The 13,110-nt window shown below is 35.8% G+C and overlaps 1 long non-coding RNA gene across 2 annotated transcripts in view; it reads right to left on the bottom strand.

The window, feature by feature from the left end:
* LOC140689291 (uncharacterized) overlaps positions 1-13,110 on the bottom strand; it is a 160,215-nt gene that overhangs the window by 113,712 nt on the left and 33,393 nt on the right. For both annotated transcript variants that reach the window (XR_012064191.1, XR_012064192.1), the window contains exon 3: positions 5,756-5,827. This is a non-coding gene — a long non-coding RNA (uncharacterized lncRNA). The remainder of the gene's footprint in view (positions 1-5,755; positions 5,828-13,110) is intronic.

Here is a 13,110-nt window from a genome sequence, read left to right as displayed (position 1 = left end):
TAAGGAATTGTTTCATTTCATTAATAAGTTGTCAAATTTATGTGCATGGAGTTGTTCACAGGATCCCCTCACTATCCTTTTGATGCCTGAAGGATCTGTAGTGATGCCTCTGTTCATTCTGCATTTATGTCTTGCGTTTTTTTTTTTCTTTGTCAGTTTTGCTAGAAGTTTGTCTGTTTTACTAATCTTTTCGAAGAGCCAGCTTTTCATTTCTTTGGCTTTCTCTATTGTTTTCCTGTCCAACTGAATTGATTTCTGCTTTTATATTTATTATTTCCTTCCTTCAGGTTTATTTTGTTTTTGAAACCTAGTTTCTTGAGGTGGGAGCTTAGATTATTGATTGAAGATTTTTTTCTCTTTCCTAATGTAAGCATTCAATGGTGTAAAATTTTCTCTCAGCTCTGCTTTAGTTGTGTCCCATATATTCTAATATGCTTTATTTTGATTTTAATTCACTTCAATACATTTTAAATTTTTCTGAGACTTTCTCTTTAGCCTATGAATTATTTTTAAACCTTGTGTTTAGTTTCCAAGTATTTGTAGATTTACCTGTTACTTTTCTGTTATTATTTTCTACTTTGATTCTATTGTGGTCACAGAACAGACTCTGTACGATTTAACTTATTTTTAATTTGTTGATTGTTTTGAATGGCACAAGATATGTCCTATCTCAGTGTATTGTCCATGGGTACTTGAACGTGTAGTGCTGCTGTCATGTGCAATGTTGTCATATGCAGTGTTCTATAAACGTCAAGTTGATCCTGTTGATCTGTAGTAATACTGGGTTACTCTACTTTCTCACTAATTTTCTGCCCAATAGTTGTCCTTTGTTGAGGGAGAAGTGTTGACTCCAACCATAACTGTGGATTTGTCTATTCCTTCTTTCCATTCTATCAGTTTTTGCTTCACACAGTTTTCACATATTTCACGTTAGTTGGTGCATACACATTAAGGATTGCTATGTCATCTCTGTGAGACAACCCTTCATTATTACACAATGTCCCTTCTGTCCCTAGCAATTTCTTTGCTCTGAAGTCTACTTTATCTAATATTAATACAGTCATTCCTGTTTTCTTTTGATTAATGTTTACATAGTACATCTTTTCCATCCTTTTATTTTAACCTATCTATATTATTATATTTGAAGTGGTTTTCTTGTAGACAGGATATAATTGAATCTTTATTAATCCACTCTGCCAATCTCTCTTTTAACTTATATACTTAGACCATTCACTACATTTAACATATTGATATATTATGGTTTAAGTCTGCAAGTTTTTTTTTTTTTTGGTTTTTTACCTCTCTGTCCTTTCTCTATTTCTTTTTCCTATTTTCCTGTAGGTTATTAGAACATGTTTTAGAATTCCATTTTAACTTCTCTATCATGTTGTGTGTATCTCTCTGCATCACTTTTTTTAATGGTTGTTCTAAGTGTTATATTCATAACTTATCCAAGTCTACTTATGCTGACATTTTCCAGGCTCCCTACTGGGTCTCTGCTGATACCGTCTAAAGTGGAGGGAGAGGAGCTCCTCAGTACTACTCCATATGTGACATCCACTTTCACTGGTAGGGAGAAGGGGAGAGAATGGCCTTATTACTGTTAAACAGTGGTGTGAGCTCTGACTCTCCATGAAAATTCTGACACCACCCTCATGGGGTCAGGGGTGTTTTGTTACTTTATGTGGGGTGAAATTCTAAGCTCTCCATGTGGTGTGCATTGATGAGGACCCTTGTTAGAGGTGAACATTAGTGAAAGTCAGGACTTGCTCCACACTCAGCCTTCTTTGACATCACTGCAGTGGCTGGTTGGGATGCATCCTTACATCCTGGTAAAGGTAGAAGTCTAGGCTCTTCGTTTGACCTCTACTAGCAGGGATAGATTGGAGACAATTTTTTTCTGTGGTGTTTGGTTGGAATGGATTGTCTGTTGACTGTGGTCACCTTTTCATCTTACTAGGTAATCCTTTTCCTGGTCTTTTGGCTACAGAGAATAGGTTTCTATTAGAGTAGGGGTGTGTGTGTGCGTGTGCGTGTGCGTGTGCGTGTGCGTGTGCGTGTGTGTGTGTGTGTCCATTGGCATGTCTGGGTTGTGGCTTCTCCAGTATCCAGTATCTGAATACATGAGGCAAAAAGAAAACCCAGGAAATGCACCAATATGTAATTCCTTGGATTCTGAGGTACCAAGCTGACCAGACTTCTCCTCAACTTTCAGTCTTCTGGTGTATATATGGTGGCTAGGGTTTTCAGTTGTACTTAGAGGGAGAAATAGGGAAAAGGATCTGTACTCCATCTTTATAAAAGTGGTAGTCTTACTGTTATCTTTAAATGTGTGAATAGATAATTTTTAAGTTTCTCTGTTTTAACTTCTAGTATAGTAAACATCAATAGAGACAACCCACATCAATAAAGTTTTTTGAGGTCCTCAAAAAATTTAAAGTGTAAAGAGATCCTGATGCCAAAAACTAGGGAAACACTAAGTTTCTTTTTTAAGATTACTACTGAAAAATGTCCAGTGTTTTAACCATAGATAACACATTGGGGTGCACTAAGGGAGAAGAGATGTGGAAGAAGCCAAATCTAGGATTTCACTTTCTAACACCCTGAAAACAATCTGTACATAGGGTGACCATATGTCTTGCTATGTCTGGGAAAGTCTAGGTTTATACCTGTTTTCCAGGCTTAATTATTAATAATAATCTCTTTCATTCACAGAAGCTTCCTGTTTTATGTGATAAATTATACTGTCACCCAGATTATACAGAACCATCAAGAATGTGTCACCAACCCTCTTTACTCTTCACTCTCTATCTCAGAAAAAACTACTTAACCCTCAAACTTTCAAATACCTTAGGATACAAAATATAAAGATAGTACTGAATTTTAAACCACATGTTGATGACAAGCAAGCTGATTCTGGAAATGTCCATTGGTCTCATGGTAACTTCTGAAACAGGACAAGCAATCCCTCCCACCCTCCCTTAATCTCTCTCTAAGTCTTGATTGTGTGACGAGTATCTCTTCTGTAAGTTTTCCACCTTGCCTTAAAATTCAAGTCAAACGTGTCCCTGAAGGCTTATTATCTAGGACCAACCCCAGTCAGCATAAAATCTTGAAGACTTTCTCAGATCCATGGCAATGTTTCAGCCATATTTTCTCATTCCTACTGTAACTCATCTTCTCTATCATGGGAATCAAGAAAAAAAAATCTCAGCTGTGATGGAAATACTAAATAAAAGTTCCAACATTTGGATGGCTAATCCTAGTGAAAAGGAAATCCATTCTTCATCTACTGATTTAAAAAAAATAACATCTATTGGGAACCTACTATGTACTCTTGAATTATATAATCACAGAGACTGGCATACAAAGTAAACTGAAAAATACTCATTCCTTTCAAAATATTCTTTTCAAATACAGTTTTTAGCAGAAGAAACCAAACATGTAATTTTCCATCTCAACATATCCTGAAATATCTTCTATACACTAATTTCACCATGAACAAACTATATTTTAAAAGTGCAAATCAAACAAAAATCGCATATATAACATTCAGAATTTGTGTGGCAATCATTTTGGAAAGCTACGTGAGACAGAAATACTTTCCCATGAAAAATACAAATTTGAAAATTATCTCATTACTGCATAGACTCTTATCAAATACCCAGAGCCTGAGTTACTGAATCAGTTCCTAGACAATCTCACAGACATAAGATTTCCTTCTCAGTAAGCAAAAGTGTACTCTAAAAATAAGAGTCTGACTTTCAGAATTTAAGAAAAGAGCAAGGCCACCAAGTTTATGTGAGAGAAATCTCTCATTTCATAGATCTAAAACTGGAGCAAGCCCTGAAGAACAAGTTAATTTAAAATGGACTTAAGTTTCTAGCCAGTATGACATTCAGGACATGCCACTGCCAGGCAGTGCTCTGCTACAAGACAGGCCTGAGAGATACAGAGGAGAAGGAGAATATTCTCTTCCTAACAGAATATTAGCCATAAGAGAAGTCTGAGTGGCAAAACTAATCATACTTTCGACAGATACCACCAATATTAGAAATATATTAGCCAGTTTAGGCAAAATAGTACCAAAGGTAAATTTTTTTCTCTCACATGTGGTTAATTTAGCTTTCTTCTTTATAAACCACCTTCCTCTTTTGGACACCCACAATTTGGCTTTATCCCCAGGGAACTTGCTTACAGTTTTCAATCAACTCCTAGAAATTATTGAGAGGAATATGTAGCAAATAAGCCAAAACTCATCCCTCTAAAGCCCAACTTTGATATCTTTCCCATGGTGCCCAGACTTTGCCCCAGAAACCTATACAACACAGACGTCAAGATACTCTCAATCAGCTGTTCTGTGTTGACCCAAGAACCCCACTTTCCATCTTTTCCCTAAGGCATGAGTTTAACTACATAAAATGTTTATACTAACAGCCTACGCCTTTTCAACTATTCATAATCATATGCTGTTTTAGTGTCTCTCACTTCCTTTCTCTCTCTGCTTCTCCCTCTCTCTCTGTCTTACTTCAAGATATTTCCTCTTTATGACAGTCTATCAGTTTTGAGTCACTGCTGTACACTTGAAACTAACTTTGCAAATCAACTACACTTTAATAAAATTTTTTAAAAAAATCAAAATCTCCAAACTATCAGGAACCAGCAACTATCAACAAATGCCACCAGGGAACTATGCACTTCAGTGCTTGATTACCTTTTTGGATTCTTTCAAGTGGTTTTTGCCTCTGAAGAACTCCCTTATTTTCTTACCATCTAAGTTGTGCTTCTAAAAGATTTTTTAAATGTTTTATTAAGAATTTTTATGCATCCTGTACAGAAAATATTACCTATACACCATATTTCTGAAATTACCAATCTACAAGTTTAAATTTTTGATGTAGTCAAACCTATCAGCATTTCCTCCTATGGGTTTTGGTTTTTGTGTTAAACGTAAGAAGTCCTGACCCAATTTAAGAATATTCAAATATTCATTCATTTTAATTTTATAATTTTATGTCTTAAATATTTAAATACATACTTCATTTATAACTTATCTTGATGAAACATAAGAAATAGAAATTAGTTTTATTTTTTTCTCAGATAGTTAACTTGTCCTAACATGTATGTAATTTGTCAAAAAAAAAAAACAAAGAAATTTGAAATAATAAAGGCTGAAGTTATTATCACCAATGAATAGAAATTATGTCTGGATACAAATTATAATCATACCTATTAGCTCCATAATATGGAAAACCAATTATGAAAATGTTTTTAAAAGTATCTTAATTTCCTCTATATTCTTGGGAAGAGGAAGGACTTTTCATTCTTTAGGGTTTTTTGCCAGTGCCTATTGTATAAGATATCTTTTTTTTCTCAAAAATTCCCAGGGTACTCTAAAATAGGACATTAATACAGGGAAACCTGGGGAGCTTTAAAAAGAAAAAAAAAACAGTCTATCAGTTTCCTCTGACCAAGTTCAAAGCATACCACCTCCACAGAGCCTTCCCAGTATCCAATCAAAGAAATCCAGTATCCTGGATTTATTATAACCAAAGACAACGTTTGGAAAAGTTTTCCTTTCGATGTGATACTCAAATATGTACATCCTCATAAGCCAAACAGAGATAACAGCATGTGACCTCATGGATGAGCGCACATAAATGTAAGAAAAATATAAGTATATAACACATACTATTGAAAATAAATGAACCATTCTGTGAAGTACAGTGAAACCCTTGAACATCTGACTCCTTACCTGTGCAGTTACAGAGCAGGAGAAATGGTAGACTATCGAAGTACATACACAAGACTAGTAAAATAACAGAACCTAAAAAAATGAAGCAAAGATAGGAATCAAAACATCAAATACTTAAAACATATGAAGAAAATATATACAGCCTATAATAAAGAGATCTCTCAAATTTGATTGAGATCATAAAAGAACAAAAGAATTAGAAACACTTCTTACTATTTCAAGACATTCTATGTCCCTTGATAAGAAAACTGCTATAAAGACATCACCTCTTCTGAAATTAGTTTGTGGTCTTAACACAGTTCTGAACAAGAACTACCAATGAATTTTTCTGAGAGGGGGTAAGGTAAGTAGCTTGCTGAAATCATTTTAAAGTTAAGCTAGGAGAGTAAGTTGATGTGATTAAGAAAAAATTGAAAAAGGAGTGATTAATACAATGTTTAATGTTAATAATAGTTTACTTCTATTACTGAAAACATTCATGGAATAATAGTAATAGTGTATAATATGAGTAACAATAGTTATTGAGGAGCTATTATTTGACGCCTTTGGAATAAACACTTAATGACATTATTTAATTTTCACACAGTCCTCTGTTGAAGACAATATTATGGCCATTTTACTAATGGCCACATTGGCCAGAGCTCACCTTAGAGGCGGAGCAGCCTGTTAAGACAGGTGCATGGGCTCTCGAGTCCAGGAGATTTGTGTGCCAATCCTAAATGTATCCCTTGCTAGCTGTGGGACTTTTAGTTTGTGATTTAACTTCCTGAAGCATCAATTCCTAATCTGCAATTTGAGGCTAATAATAGTCATATTATAAGAGTAATAGATGAATGAAACAATATAAACATGCTTAACAGAGTCCCTGTCACATAGTTGATGTCCATTAAATGCAAGCTTAAAAATGCTGGGGAGAGAGAAAAACACATGGTGAGACAAGAACTGAAATGTGATAATAGCTAGCACATAGTGAACACATTTTGGGTACTATTTTTAGTGTTTTCTGTGTATAAATTCAATTATCCTAACAACATTAGAGGTAGTCACTGTGATTGCCTCCATTTTAGAGATTATGAAACAGAGGCACAGAGAAATTAAATAATCTGCCAAGGGCATACAGCTGAGCTGAGGCACAACTGACGCCCTCAGCCACTGTAATCTATAGCACCTCCTCACAGTCACACTGATATAAGACTCAGAGATGATGGGATAGGAAAGCCTAAATACAGACTGTGTTTAAGATACCATCAAACAGCCCTAGGCTTGAGTAAACAAGGCTTTAGACAAGAACAGAAACAAAGGAGTTAGAAGGGACGGAATTAATACGGCTCCTTTATTTAGGAAAACCAAAAAAATAACAAGACTAAAAAAGCAACCAGATGTAGCCTAAGGAAGAGTCAAATTCCAAGTTTGAAAAATAGAAAAGAGATGATGATGTTCTTGGTCAAGATATGAAAGGCAGGAGAAAAAAACAGACCTTAAAGAACCTATGGCCAAATTGGCCAAACTGGATACTCTACAAAAAGTTATTAACAATATTTTCTTTTACATTTACTATGGGTCATGGCCAACTAACAACAATAAAATCCCTCCAATTAACACTTGATAAATGAAGGGAACTTTCACAGAAAGTTAACACAGTAAATACAATGAAATAAAGTATCATGGGGATTTCTTGGTTTAATTTATCCAAGTCAAAGTTTTATTTTGCCATAACGTGCATGCAGACAAGTTTTGCAAGTCTGGGAAAATTAGGGGAAACCCAAATATAACTGCTTAAAATTTTGAAGATCCAATTCTCAATAAGTAACACTCAGAATTTTGTCAAATTTAGGCTATTCTAGAGAGTTAAATTCTCAAAAATCTGGGGTTCTTTTATTAACACACCTTATAAAATGTCTGGGAATATTATGGAATAACAACATGCCCAGGTATATTATACTCACTATAAAATCCCCTATATAGACATCATTATCAAGGTCATCCCTAAAAGCCCAAATCACTTTTTCCTCATTCCTTCTCACCTTCTCTCCTACTCCAATGTGGGTACACACTGACTTACTCTTCACAGACAGGGGAAGAAATTACCTCAAATACATCATTGGCATCTACTGATTTATTCTGAGAATGAAAAGGATTTCCCCTTCCTCTTTCACACTTTCCCCTCAAAATTGGAATGGTGTTAACAGCTTATTGGCCTGAAAGTCCCAACTCTAACTTCTCCAAGGCCACAATTTATAAAGGCATTCTAGGGTTCCAGGCAGAGGAAGAGGCGGGGCTGGATACCAGCTACCAGCTGGTGCTTAGAAGAATCACATGACAACAGAACACAAAGCAAACTCTCATTAGCTTTATTCTCATCACTTCCACTGTCATGAAGTCAGGGTCCCATACAGCACACAGCCCTCAGATTATCTTGAGAATTCTTTTATTCTTTTCCCTGCAAAACTGTCCTTAAAAGACAATGGAGACAAAACAGTAGAAAAATTTCATGTTATGGGAACAAATGGCCTATGGCACTCACCTTCTGAGCCCTGGTTTATCAGACCAAGGCACTTAAACTCTTCGAGTTCAATTATCTCATCTATAAAATAAAAAGCTAGATGAAGAGGCGCTAAATGCTCATTACAATGGTAATGTTGGGGTTTGCCTGCTTTTCCATCTCAATGTGGGTTAAAATATGTTTGGTGGGAGGAGAACCCAGGAAGAATGCCCTCACTGAACTGTCTAAAGTTGATACTGAACCTCATGACCTCGGAATGACCTTACCTTCAGCCAAAATTACAATGAAACACTACAGCTCACCACAACTGTTATCACTGCTATTTTTCTGGACTGCTTTAACATTCTGAGCCCTTCTCTTCCTTTGCCTTCCTCTCACCTCCCCTCTCCTCCCCTTTCCTTTTTCATTTCTTCCCTCTGTAAATATTTCTTGAACAACCTATATGTGCAATCACAAATGTTAACCACTAGGGACAGAGTGGTACATAAAGTGGACACAGAAGTGGGCCACATAGGACCAAGTAACTAGTTGATTACTCCAACCACAGCATAAGGTCATCATATCATAACAAAGCCAATGTTTAAGTATGCAAATTTAAGGAAAATTCTCATCAAAAGTCATAGTCTCATAGATGCATAGACTTTAGAAGGGATTTTAAACTTTGATTATTCTACCCTCATATAAAAACACTGGAATATCATAGATGTTATTCAAGCTCTTTGAGCACCTTCAGTGATAAGTCACTCATTTCCCACAGAAAAATCCATCTTACATCTTCAGCATCATATAATACAACACACATGACATCCCTTTTCTCCAAGGAATACAGGAAAATCCCTTTTAAAAGGGCTAGCATGCCCCTGGCAGAATATTTTGGAATGCCTCCCCAAGTGATTATTTTGGGAAGTCATTCAATCATCTTGAAACAGGATTTTCTAATCTTGGAGTCAACACTGTGAGCCTGAGAACTGGGTCAGAGACACATCTGGAAGTGATCAACTAGGAGATAAAGAGTCAGTCAAGACGACCACTACAGGTAAAAACCCAACACAGGAAGGAAATGAAGGAAACCACTGAGGGACAATGAAATGTGAAGAGAGCTGTGAATCAGGCTGAGGAACAACCAGTCAGACTAGGGCAGAAAGAATGCTCTGGGAGAAATTCCATTAAGAGCGCAAACTGGTAGAACTGAAGTGTTTAATTTGGGGTTGCACTGTGCTGAGTAGACAGAAAACTAAACAAACAAACAAATTCATAAACCAACAACAACAAAAAAAAACTTTGGGAAAAACAAAAATGTGTTCAGAGGATGAAAAAAAGTTACCATAGACTATAATGCAGAAAATTATGCCTTGATCTCTCACTTCAGAAGGTTCCTAAAATTATGCAAGTATTATTAAACACACAGAGGATATCAAACCCAAGTTCAGTCTGGGTATTATTTTAATATCATAAAACACAAATACTAACTATTGAATTGACTAAAATAAAACATAATTAATTAAGAGGCAGGTAGATAGGAAGGCAAGAGAAAGTACACATATGAAGAATGTAGGGGGAGAAAGTAAGGCTAAGTCCTCATCTTCCATGGTGGGAACACCAGTCACTAATCCCTAAAACTGTAAAACTTCAAGAAGTGATATTCAAATTATATAGAGATACAAAGGTAAACACTAATTACTAAAGAATCAGTGAAAATACTCGAAAGATGTATCTGGAGAGGACAAAATGGGGAGAGAGGCAGAAAGGGGATACTGATTTTCATATCAATGGGTACCCTTTCTCAGGACCAGTTTGGATTTTAAACTGTAAGTACAAACAAGACAGTAAAACAAGAAAAATGAATGGGTTCCCTACAAAGCTCCAGAGCATCTGTTAATAGCCTCAAGAACCAAAAAGGAAAGTGCTGCCCCTGACCAAAACTCAGACTCAGTGCACCAAAGCCTGGCCCTCTAGCCCAGCTGGCAGAGCCCACAGTCACCAAGCTGGAAACGGACAACCCAGCATCTGGGTCCCAAACACTGAATCCATGTTTCACCTTCCTCCTAGCTGCTAGGGCATATACGGAGAGGCTTTAAATGCACTGTGCTCTGGGTTGGACATGATTGCCTTTTTTCACTTCTAGCAGGCAGAAACCAGGATTTAATGCAAAGAAGAAATGTATCTCAGTATTTTGCTTTGGAAATCCCTAAAATACCTATAGAGTCTATGGTTATTCCAGATTCAAGTTAAATGTCTAACAGAGAGAATTAAGTTCAGGCTACTGATGTCCAAGCAAATCATCTAAGTAGCCTCAGAGACCACCTGTCAATCTTACTATGCCTACAATGTCATGGAATTCTCTCTGTCTTTCAGACACACACACACACACACACACACACACACACACAGGTAGCTGAGACTGACTACAGATTTTTTTTCCTTAATATAATTTAGTTGGCTTTTGCCTGATCCCACTGACTCTATAGCAACGAATCAAAAGGAATCTTTACCTTATGGAAAATAGTATGGAGTTTCCTCAAAAAATTAATAGAACTACCATGTCGTAAAGCAATCGCACTTCTTCATATTTATCCAAAGGAAACAATCCTTTATCTTGAAGATAAATCCTTACCTAAAGATACATCTGCACTTTCACATTCATTGTAGCATTATTCACATTAGCCAAGATATGGAAACAATCTAAATGTCCACTGATGGATGAATGGATTTTTAAAATGTAAATATATGTGCATATGGATAGATACGGAATATATGGAATATTATTCAGCCTTTAAAAAGGAGAAGATTCTGCTATTTGTGACAACGGGATAAACCTTGAGAGCACTATTTTAAATGAAATAAGCCAAAGACAAATACCATAATGGTATCACTTATAAGTGGAATCTAAAAAACAAAACAAAACAAGAACAGTCTAACTCACAGGAACAGAGCATAAAATGGTGGTTGCCAGGGGCTAGAGGTTGAAAGAAATGGGAAGATAGTTAAAGGGTACAAACTTTCAGTTATAAGGTGAATAAGTCCTGAGAATCTAATGCATAACATGGTGACTATATTGATAATACTGTCTTGTACACTTGAAATTTGCTGAGAGAGCAGATCCTAAGCATTCCTACCAAAAACAAAAACAAAAAGAAGGTAACTATGTGAGGTGGTGGATGTGTTAATTAACTTGATCATGGGAATCATTTCACAATGTATATGATTATCCAATTATCAGCATACACACTTTAAACATATTACAATTTTATTTGTCAAATATATCTCAATAAATCTGGTGGGGAAAAGAGAATCCCCACCAATTCATTCCTCTCAGGCTTGGAAAGAGGTACAGGCTCACATATATGGATAGACAGGCAAATGATAAACTGTAACTGGGCTTATAAGGAAATTTCAACTGACTCCAGCAAAGCAGCCAATTAAAACATAATAAAGAGGGCTGACAACAACAACAAAAAAGAGGGCCAACAAAGCTTGTTCAACAAGGCCTTTTAATGTTTCTTGCCTCTTGACTTCTCCTATTTTTGGTCTTAGGACCAGTTAAGGCTCAGAGGAAACTAAGCCTTTCCTGAAGACATTTCTACCTGGTTGAGAACAGATATTAAATAGAATCCCCATGATTCCATTTTCTATTAAATCATCATAATCCAGAGTGTTACAGATGCAAATAATTGTTTAATAGCATCTGTATGAAAAATGACTCACTCACCTTCTGTTGACAGAAGGTTCAATTTGAACAAAGCCAGAGTTCCAGACTCCAGACCACTGCTAAATGTTCCATGTATGCTTCTCTAGAGCAGTATTAGGTGTGACTATAAGAGTGTAGCTTTGGTTCCAAGATTGTCACATTTTTATCCTATAGTATCTCCCAGGAGTAGGCAGAATTTTCATATTTAGTTTTCTTGCTGGTAATTTTTAGATAAGGTCTGTAGACTTATTTTAATGTCTGCCTCTACTTTTCGTTCTGTGCTTACTCAGAGTATAAGAATTTTAGTTATTAGCATGGGTTAAAAAGTGTCCCACCAGATTAACATCCAACATATATAAACAGCTCATACAACTCAACATCAAAAAAGAAAAAAGAATCTGATTAAACTTGGGCAGAACTGAATAGATATTTTTCCAAAGAGGAAATGCAGATGGCCAAAAGGCACATGAAAAGATGCTCAACATTGCTAATCATCAGGGAAAGGCAAATCAAAACCACAATGAGACATCATCTCACATCTGTAAGGATGGCTATCATCAAAAAGAACACAAATAACAAATGTTGATGAGGATGTGGAGAAAAGGGAACTCTTGTACACTGTTGGGAATGCAAATTGGTGTAACCATTAAGGAAAATAGTATGACAGTTTCTCAAAAAACTAAATATAGTTTTTAAAAAAACTAAAATGATACAGCAACTCCACTCCTGGGAATATATTCAAAAGAAACAAAAACACTAATTCAAAAAGACACATGCACTCCAATGTTCATAGCGGCATTATTTACAATTGCCAAGATACGGAAGCAACCTAAGTGCCCATTAACAGATGAACAGTCATAAATTATTTGATTTAAACATTACTCAACTCCAGTGATTAGCAAAAGGTGTACATTTTGTACACCTTTACTACAGATGTTCAATAAAAAGATGGTGGAATTGTACTAAATTGCAAATGAATTAATGCTTCTTTTTCTTACTCCCCCACCCCACACCACAAAAGAAAAATTAACCTGCTGTTCTGGCAAATTTATAAATACAACAATATTGAGCTAGGTTTTTATATCCCAAGTTAAACTTCACATTTTTATGATGCAAAAAAAATATTTTATTTATTTTAGTCAATCATCTGGCTTGACTCAAAGT

This window comes from Vicugna pacos, chromosome 25, assembly GCF_048564905.1.
Source record: "Vicugna pacos chromosome 25, VicPac4, whole genome shotgun sequence".
NCBI classification, from domain to species: domain Eukaryota; kingdom Metazoa; phylum Chordata; class Mammalia; order Artiodactyla; family Camelidae; genus Vicugna; species Vicugna pacos.
Note: the sequence above shows the minus strand (reverse complement) of the source record. Positions and strands in the feature narration are given on the sequence as shown.